General features: G+C 41.3%; 1 protein-coding gene and 1 long non-coding RNA gene across 3 annotated transcripts in view; one reads left to right on the top strand and one right to left on the bottom strand.

Moving 5' to 3' along the window:
- Positions 1 to 10,506, bottom strand: part of LOC142806517 (uncharacterized) — a 484,058-nt gene that overhangs the window by 38,428 nt on the left and 435,124 nt on the right. The window lies entirely within an intron of this gene.
- Positions 793 to 10,506, top strand: part of LOC142806464 (calcitonin gene-related peptide type 1 receptor-like) — a 338,910-nt gene continuing 329,196 nt past the window's right edge. For both annotated transcript variants that reach the window (XR_012894635.1, XM_075891270.1), the window contains exon 1: positions 793 to 1,150. The gene's annotated coding sequence lies outside the window, so the exon portion shown is untranslated. The remainder of the gene's footprint in view (positions 1,151 to 10,506) is intronic.

The following is a 10,506-nucleotide window of genomic DNA, read 5'->3' as shown; positions in this document are numbered from 1 at the left end:
ATAATGTAAGACTTGCGTGTTTTCGGGTGCCCCGACTACTAATCGGCAGTGTCATCTGACCATGCTGAAGACGTGTCAGGGCCCCTTTCAACACGGAGTGTCTGCTGCTGGAACCAACATGTGCACAAGCGGTCTTGTCTCAAGTCTTCTAGGCAACATCTTCCTACCTTTACTTCTATGAGCATGCTTCGAACATTCTACCCAACCCGGCAAAAGAGGAGCCAATAGGGAAGCAGGGGCTTACATTCTTTTCTGAACTTCCTGCCTTATATAAAAACCACAGTGAAAATGAAGAGTTGAAATAAGGTCCTATTAGTCCGTTGTAGCGCGTTAATTTGACAGCGGCCAGATGAAAAAAAAATGTGCCTTAATGTAACCGTTGGCAATCATGTTTGTTACAATGAAACTCCACATGTAAATTTCATGCATCTTTTTCATTTACGATAATGCCGAGGTGTCTGGAGCGAGTTAAGTTCATTAGCGACATTCACTACGGCTGGTCTATAGATGTCTCATTTATAGCGCAGTTAACGGGTTCACGCCCAGTTCGATAAGAGTCAAGTTCATGCCCTTTTTTGTTTTGTTTTTAGTCGTTCGAGCGCGCAGCCAACGCAAGCAAACTGCACGCGAGGCACGCGCGCCGGAGAGCGCAGGCGAGCGAAAAGGCGCGCACAAGGGGCGCGGTGGTTCCCGCCGGCAGCGGCAAAGCGCGGAGCGGGGGGTGTTCCGTCCGCGATCAGTTGATGTTCGCACGCCGGACGCATCGGACGTGCTTTTCAGGAGCTCTCCGAGTTAGCTCACGGAGGCCGACGTGACCCCTTCGACAGAGGCAATTCGTCGTTGGACTCTTTGACACCGCCGTGGTCGCAGCCGAAATTGGGGCGAGTGTCGGGTGCGTCCAGGGTCACGAAGTCGGGAGCAACAACTGACTGGACTTTGCGAGTTTGTTCGTTAGCGGTGTTTCTAATTGCGTATTTTGAGAAAAGCGAGGTAGGAAGAAATCGTTGGACGTAAGTGGCTCTCGGTTGCCGAGTGCTGGTGAAGTTGTCCAACGGTCGTTGAATTTTTCCCTGCGAAAAGAGGACTTCAACTGTAGAGTGTCGTTAAAACACTGAAAGACGCACGTGTTGCTTCGCCCAAGCCAAGATTGGTGAGTGTCTTCTGAAACTTCCGTAGGTCTTTGACCAGGCATGCATAATTTTGGAAATATATACGGTCACGCCAGCGTTACGTCGACATTACTCGGTAGCTGGATGAAGCATACCTTTTTTTAGTTTAAAAAGTGCCACACACATACCGTACGTGATGCCTGCTAAATATTAAATTCCAATTAGTTTTTTTTTGTCTCAAAACCACAGCCCTTTCTTGTTTTTTTTTTATTTCAGCATGTCAAAATAACTATTTCTCTCTTTTTTAATGCCCTATCCATTCCACAATTCGGCCTGCCATTAGTTAGGATTTTACAGGTCTTCACTTCGTCTTAAGGACATACAGGCACGTGAAATTGCACTGAGCTTAAACTTCACTCTCAACTCATACGATGCCTTTGTATGGTGCTTTAATAAAACATACAGTAATCCATACAAGAGTGTCGTGGAACCTCTCAACATAACATGTTGGGGTACGTTTAATTGGTTTCAAGCTTACCAATCTGAATTAGCTTCTTTGTGTCACGCAGCAACACTCTTGTAATCAGTATAGATGTCCTCATCCTAAAAAATTGCCTATTTATCTCTGCGAATCAAATTTACCTCGTTTTAGAACTTTTTTTTGCTCATTGTGCGACTTTCTGTTACATGGTAGAGGCGATACATGGAAATATACTTTTGTATAATTCTGTTATTTGGCTTTTTATTACGCGTATCCTTCTAGGCGAGTCTTTTCAGCCTAGTGATACTGAGCCATAATCATAATTTCAAGAACGCTGGTTGGGGCGGGGGCGATAAAATTGGTTGAAATGAATCATTTTCCACCAATATACTGCTTCCAGTGCACGGAGCAAGCCCCCTCTTAATGATCTCCAAATTACCCTATATTTTGCTTGCGAGCCAATTCTATTTTCTGCCAGTGAACTTACTAATTTTGTCACTTTAAGCCTATCGTCAACTACTTCACCTATACTACAACAAAAAGTACTTGATCATCAACATCGAAAAAAAAAAGCCCAACAATTCGGAAGTTTTTGTGAAACGTGCGATTTGAATCTTACTTACAGTTTACCATTCGTTTGCTCCGTTCAGAATAAGGTTAATAAGGTTACACGAGAAAACGCATTGACAATACTAAATATGTCCCAAACCTTACGCCTTTCTTTCACACATTTAGGATTCTGTATTGACACGTCTCATCCGCGCAGGGCTAGTGTCAAAAGTTCGCTTTTATAAAACTTGGACAGCGTGTAGTTATATATATATATATATATATATATATATATATATATATATATATATATATATATATATATATATATATATATATGTATATATATATATATATATATATATATATATATATATATATATATATATATATATATATATATATATATATATATATATATATATATATATATATATGGCGCACTATTTGCTCAATACTTATAAGCCCTCAGAGCATGGCATTCCAAAACATGTAACGTTGCTAGTTTATTCTTCCGGACTTATTTCCGGGAGCTCTTCTCTGTGGAAAGCCGCATGGCTGTTAAGCTGAACAAACATCAGCACTGCAGTGATAAAGCTCTAATGCAAATGTTTACTTTAAAATTTGGCGTAAACGCAGATGAAACCATTCAATGAATAATTACTTCTTCAATGTTCGCGCGAACAAAGATTGTAATCAAGCACGCAGCGGCAGCAAATATGTTGTATTCCTCGGTAGTAACAAACTTCAGGCTTTACGCGCCCAAAGTACGTTTGAAACTGCGAACTGCATTGCGTACAAAAAAAACAAAAAAAGTGGAAACGAACAAGTAAGCAAGCGACACTTCGCAAAGCAAAACACAAAACCCCGGATTACTGAACTGTGCTTTGGGTGCTCACCGGGCAATAACATTGACCAAGTGGTAGCATGACAACTCGTTTATATTAGGATTTTAAAGCCAATGTTTAGAAATCAGAGAATCCTCAGGTTTCCATTACTAATTAGTCCTAATTACTGAGATTGTGCATTAACGCGCGCAGAATTTTCTCCAGTACAACATAGTTTTTTCTTTATTTATTGCGCTTGTAAGTGAAGCGCTCCAGTGTTTTCAAAAGTGTCCGGTGCTCGCTTCTGTTTCGTTTTTATTTTTTTTAAGTACAGAAAATTGTCGTTAATAATGCATTACCGGTTACATCTTTTCGAGTCATTTACATCTCAGTCAATACGAATCACTACTCACCCGATGTTATCATGCACAGGCGTTGCTCTGAGAGGGAATCAAACAGCAAACTTCGCAATTTTTGTGAGAGCTTCGTTCTTTCGCGTCAAATTCCGAATTCATTCACTTCCTTATTGATACTACAAAGCTGAACGAGAGTGCAGCCGCGTTACGAAACGAATGCTCGTTTGTCACGACACTCAGCTATAGTTTACCACCCTCTTGTCCGATTCAAGCGTTTCGTGCGTGATTACCCCCAATACTATTCGTTTCATTTCGAGAGCAGCTGGCGAGCGGCCAGCTTTCGCATGAATTCTCGCACTGCCTGTCGTTGACGTCTTTATTCTTCCGTTTGTCTGATAGCTGCGTGCGATGCAAATAAAGAAATATTCAGTTTCAACGCGCGTGTTGAATACCGAAAATAAAAAAAAGGCAAAGGATAGAAATCCTCGGGTCCCACTTGCCAGAGACAAGGTTAACTTCTAGGTTGTTTACTACGCTGTTGAATCTCACCGGTACCAGCCTTATAGAATGGCGCATATATATATATATATATATATATATATATATATATATATATATATATATATATATATATATATATATATATATATATATATATCTGGGAAAGAAGTGTATACCTAAGGGCTCGTTTTTCCGTGTTTTAACACAATATTAATGAGATCTAACAGACAGTAATGCCAAGGAATGTACAGAGGAAGTTATTAGAACCAATGGAATGTAAATAAGAAGAAAGAAGAAAGAAGAAAGAAAAGCGGATGAAAAATTAACCAGCCGTGCGCAGGAATCGAACCTACGACCTTCGAATAATGCGTTCGATGCATTAATAACTTCCCCTGTACATTCCTTGGCATTACTGTCTGTTAGATCTCATATATATATATATATATATATATATATATATATATATATATATATATATATATATATATATATATATATATATATATATATATATATATATATATATATATATATATATATATATATATATATATATATATATACACACATTAGGGCTGACATACGAAGCGTTATAGCCTAGTACGTTTTTCGAAGTTGGAAAATATGTGCTTTACAATACTGTAGCTACAAGCCTACAACTTCGAAAACCTGTGTTTGAGGATGTGCAGTGGCATTTCAAACATAGTTAGCATCGTAAAAACTCATTGTAGCCGCACAAGCATGTATGAAGAACACGCTTACAGCCGTCGGCAAACATGCGCAAGATACGTGCAAACTGGTAGCGAGACACTCAAAGGAAGCCATGTGCTGTGCAGTTGGCGACACGTTGCCACTGTCGCCATCTACATACTACGGGGACAACTCAAAGCAAGCAAGAAAAGTTTTGTTTTTATTATGACGTCACAACCTCGATTTGCAGCGATGTCACAGGTTCACGCTATATGTCGAGAAATTGTTTTTTTTTTCTTCTTGCTGCTTCTCTGTTACGTGCATTTGATAACTACGCAATTTTATTGCATATTCGGGACTCACTGATGAAGTGTCTGGGAGGAAAGTAAGATGAGCAAGCAATATTTTGCGGGCAAGCTTGTTTTATAAGTCATACAGTCTACTTGGAATGACTCCGCCGCAATGGTCTAGTGTATAAGGCACTCGGCTGCTGACCCGCAGGTCGCGGGATTAATCCCGGCTGCGGCGGTTGCATTTCAGATGGAGGCGGGAATGTTGTAGTCCCGTGTGCTCAGATTCGCGTGCACGTTAAAGAACCCCAGGTGGTCGAAATTTCCGGAACTTTCCACTACGGCGTCTCTCATAATCGTATGGTGGTTTTGGACGTTAAACCCCCCCAAATCAATCAATCATCAGTCCACTTGCTATGTCCACCAAAATGCTTTGCAGATAAAGAAATAACGTACACGACATTACGAGATGAGCACTCGTTCGATGAAAAGCTCTGGAGGGAGACGGCACCGGTGAAATTATGAGTTCTGGGGCCGTAGTGGCGCGTTTCTTTGTTTAACGTGCCGCGTTCGTGGTCCCGAAATGCGAAGGCATGCCAGCCCTGCGCTAGATAAGGTGGTCTGCCGTCACAGGTACGGTTGTCTACAGATTCTGTGACGTAGTTTGGCTTCTCATAACTGTCACGCCTGACAACACATTAGCAAAAAATAGTAAAAACAAAAATAACAGTAGTATTATAATAAAAACAATGATAATATTATTTATAGTAATAATAACAATAATTACAGTAATCATGAGAATCTGCAGAAGATACTCGTGAAATGACAGTGCAAAATTGAGCGATGACGCGATGATGACGCGCAATTTGCGTAGACGCGACATTTGCATTGACGGGAGAATGCATCCAACTAAGCTGAATCGCATATCAGCAGACTGTCTACGCCCCACCTCCCGCCCTTTTGGGATATTGAGCAAAAAAAAAATTATGTAGTGAGCTCTTTAACCAATTGCCAAATTAAACGTAAATTAAAAACAAGCGGAATTGGATTGTTGAAAATTAAGAATGTTCGAAAAAAAATTTATATCGAGTTCTTGGTTTTCGCGCTTTCACCCCACCTCATTTCGTCACGCTTCAATCGTACCGAGCTCGCTGATGTTTTCGGCACTAAGTTTTTCCGCCACTTTTGGTTACGAGTTTCGCGACTGTAATTGACTGATCTTGATATATTCACACGCACGCGGACCCACTTGAGTCCAACACGAGAGCACGTAAAATAAATGTGAGGGCATCGTGGATGATCCATTTTGCAGGTGGTATGCGACCAAGAAGCATTGCGATTCTCGCATAATGTTTATAAACATCAAGCAAACACGGAAGCAGTGGTGGTTGTGGTGGAAAAGAATAATTAAACTATTTACACTGAGAAACATGTTTGGGGCAAGTCGAGAGCACAACCCTCTCAAACAAAGTAGGAATTGCTGTCCTGGACCCCGTGACTTTAACGGCTGCTCGGGCTCAATAACCACCGATGCATGTTGGTCTTAGAGGCCAGAGTCGTCGAGCAGGTTAGCTTCCCAGTACTCTAGGGTGGGGTGGAGATGGGTTGAGTAGGTAGATAGCATCAGAGGGCCATGGCCCCACCTCGTGGTAGGTATCAGAAAACTTGTCCTCGCAGTGCGAACATGCGCCCGAGAAAGCAAAATTGAAGTTTCACTATACTGCCGGCCATGCAGAGTATGCAGTGCTGGTGAACATTTGGTAGCACGCGTTGTTCTTGTGTGTATACACCAAATCTTATCCAGGACAAGTGCTTACGAGATCTCTCAATTTTCTCTCAAAACTTATATTACCAATGTTCAACAAGTGCAATAAGCGTCCTTCGCACAAGGCTTGTCACGTGCCGAAGTTTAAAACGGGAGAAGCAGCCGCTGCCAGAGAAAGAGAATACTCCTGTCGAATAGATTCTATTTCATAATAAATTGAGCTCTTCAGTTCTCGAGTTCTCGAGTTATGGAACCTTCGCTGAAAAGCCCGTGCTGCGGGAGTCGCAAATTCATTTTTACAGTGACCGTGCACGTGTATGTTTCAAAACTGGAAGACCGCGTCCGCAAACAAAGCGACATCTAGAACAACACACGATCCTATGATGATAAGGTTAAAGAAAATGGCAGATTCTACGTAAAGTGGGAATTTATACGCAAAGCATGAACGAGAAAGGTCGATATGTCACTTTAAAATCAGCACAACGTTATGAGGTGGAGGTTAATGATGCCGTACATGACTTCCGTGTCAAGATTTTCATGTTTGGATGTGTCGTTTACTTTCGTCATCTATTCACGTCACGTGATACCAAATTTAGTACATGTGGAGGTAGCGAAACAACCGCGAGCACGCAATGAGCGGGATATGTTGTCATGTTCTTAAATGACACGCGTGTCAGGATTATCATTTTTTGCACCACTCATATACTTCCGCCATACATTGGTGTCACGTAACAACAAATTTGGTATATGTCGAGCAAGCAAAACGGCCGCGAGCGCTTCATTAAGAGCCAAATGTACTCCAATGTAGTGTTGACGCGTGCGCACGATGAGCACAACGACGCTACGTTAACAAAACGTAAGCACGCTATAGTCTGACGCAAGGCGCGACCAGCGTCCATCGGCGTGGCCAGAGGGCAACCACCGGGAAATGTGACATGCTGCATTTCGCGCCGATGCGCTACCCAGACAACAATGCGTCTCCCTCTTTTCATGACGGAGAGACGCCGGACGCGCTGAAACGCGCATGCGTCCAAGCAACGCAGCGTGCGCCTGCGAGTACATGGCAGGACTGGTGCCTGGCGTGGTAACGCCGGCGTGACCCTAAGAAATGAACGCCGGTGAGCACACGCACCGCGTCACGTCGAAATGTATTGGCACCTTGACTGTGGCATGTAGACATGTTCTCGCATGACACGCAAATCATGATTATCATGTTTGCACCAGTCACATACCTTTGTCATCCATTGACGTTACGTAATACCAAATTTGGCATATGTAAAGCTAGCGAAACAGCCGCGAGCGCATCATGAGTGTGGCATGTAGTCATGTTGTTACATGACACGCATGTCGTGATTATCATGTTTGTATGTGTCATTTAACTATGTCGTTCGTTCGCGTCACGTCATAACGAGTATGGTACATGTGAAGCTATCGAAACGACCGTGAGCGCATCATGAGCGTAGCATGCAGTCATGTTGTTACATGACACGCATTTCATGTTTATCATGTTTGCACCAGTATTATACCTTCGTCATCCATTCACGTCCCGTAATACCAAATTCGGTATAAGTGAAGCTATCGAAACGGCCGTGAGCGCATCATGAGCGTAGCATGTAGTCATGTCGTTACATGGCACGCATCTCATGTTTATCATGTTTGCACCAGTATCATACCTTAGTCATCCATTCACGTACCGTAATACCAAATTTAATATATGTGACGCTAGCGAAACGCCCGCGAGCGCATCATGAGCTTGGCATGTAGTTATGTTGTTACATGACACGCATCTCAAGATTATTATGTTACGGTCTGTCGCTTGTGTTCACCATGCAATCATGTCATGCCATATCAGTTTTGCAACATGCCTTGTGAACGAAACCACCGCAAGAGCTGCAGGACCATGAAATGTAAATAATGCATTCGTAACATCCAAGTCATAATTTTCATGTTATGACTAGTCAAATATGTTCCTCATACAGTAATGTTATGTCATAGCGAGTTAGGTATCGATTCCATTATCGAAACGGCCAGGAGAGCTAAAAGTCGTAGGTGGCCAGATAGATAGATAGATAGATAGATAGATAGATAGATAGATAGATAGATAGATAGATAGATAGATAGATAGATAGATAGATAGATAGATAGATAGATAGATAGATGGATAGATGGATAGATGGATAGATGGATAGATAGATAGATAGATAGATAGATAGATAGATAGATAGATAGATAGATAGATAGATAGATAGATAGATAGATAGATAGATAGATAGATAGATAGATAGATAGATAGATAGATAGATAGTGTTCAAAGTCGCCGAAGTTCACTGAGAAATGCTTCGCATTTAAAAATAATTTATCGTTTTGTTGACCAACTGTGTGTACCGATTATTCCCACCAGAAGTTGACAATGCTCCATAAAGGGCAACGTCATGTTATACGATACCACATAATTGTCACTGCTGTCTTGAGCACAATAACTTGATGTCAGGAGAGCACGGTTCGCATTATCTGTGGTTATGTTCCGCTCATTATGACCACCACATTTATATTTGTGTATGCAAAATAATTAGCGGGGGAGTCACAGTAGTGGTAATGCTGAATAACTTGTAAGCCATATTTTATAATCTTCTATTATGCACCTACGTATTTTTTATGTCTCTGGGCTACGATACTGAGGCAATAAGGGTTTCTTCCACTCGTGATCTCGCATCATTGAATGCTAAACGAAGTGGGCACCTCAGCAATTATTAGACGCTTAGCATTTCCTTCATTATTATAATATTCCGAACACTACAACTCTTTTTTTTTTATACGTTTAAACAAGCTTCCAGCAAGACGCTTCTGCTATATAGTTACACACATATGGGCAAAGAGGTATTATATTACAATAAATTGTGTATTTTTGTTTGCTAGGAATGTAAAAAATATATTAAAGAAATGAAAAAAAAAACAACAAAATTACGAGAAAGACTGCTTTCCACAAATGGACGCTGTGCCTTCATATCCTTCAGCCGGATAGTGCGGCAAAACATGTGCATCGACACGTTGTTCGTTGCTCAATCGTAACGCTGAAAGGATCCTCGCAAAGACATAAAACGTTTCACAATGTTTGTGGTGCACTGTACAGTAGCCACTGTTCCCACTGTGCCCTCGGCTCTTTGCATTTCTTAACCAGCTGAAATCACCGGCAGGCTATTCTACCGCTACAGCCTCAGGCATGCGCTAACGCCAAAATTAAATTTACGCCCCACTCCTACCTCTTGAAGCATGCATTGTGCTTTAAAGTGGTAGTGACCCCAATTCACGAAAGTGAGCTAATTCTGTTCTATTAATCTCCTTTGTACAGAGACATGTATATATATATATATATATATATATATATATATATATATATATATATATATATATATATATATATATATATATATATATATATATGTGTGTGTGTGTGTGTGTGTGTGTGTGTGTGTGTGTGTGTGTGTGTGTGTGTGTGTGTGTGTGTGTGTGTGTGTGTGTGTGTGTGTGTGTGTGTGTGTGTGTGTGTGTGTGTGTGTGTGTGTGTAAACCATGCACACGGCGAAAACACTGTCACCGTGCCATAGTTTATTTTTTGTGAACTATAACAGAAAAAACATCGTGAAACAGCAGATATATTCATAGTTTATTGTTCGCGAACTATGGCAGACAGAAGCTGTGGGCAACAGCACATACTAATACTCAAAAGAGCAGCAACGGTCTCCCGATACTGAACACCTATCACTCCTTTAATGCATGGCCTCTCAGGTTCTTGTGCCGAGATGGCGCACACACAAGAACCTCGAAGAGGAGAGTGAACGTCTCGAAGCCAATGATAGCGTAGAAGCCCGTAGTCGGTGGTTTTCAATCTATTTTAGTCATGAAGATAGATTACCCATTTATTTTTTCTTTGAGACACA

The sequence above is a fragment of the Rhipicephalus microplus genome, chromosome 1 (assembly GCF_043290135.1).
Source record: "Rhipicephalus microplus isolate Deutch F79 chromosome 1, USDA_Rmic, whole genome shotgun sequence".
Lineage (NCBI taxonomy): Eukaryota > Metazoa > Arthropoda > Arachnida > Ixodida > Ixodidae > Rhipicephalus > Rhipicephalus microplus.
This window is presented reverse-complemented; position numbering and strand designations above follow the sequence as displayed.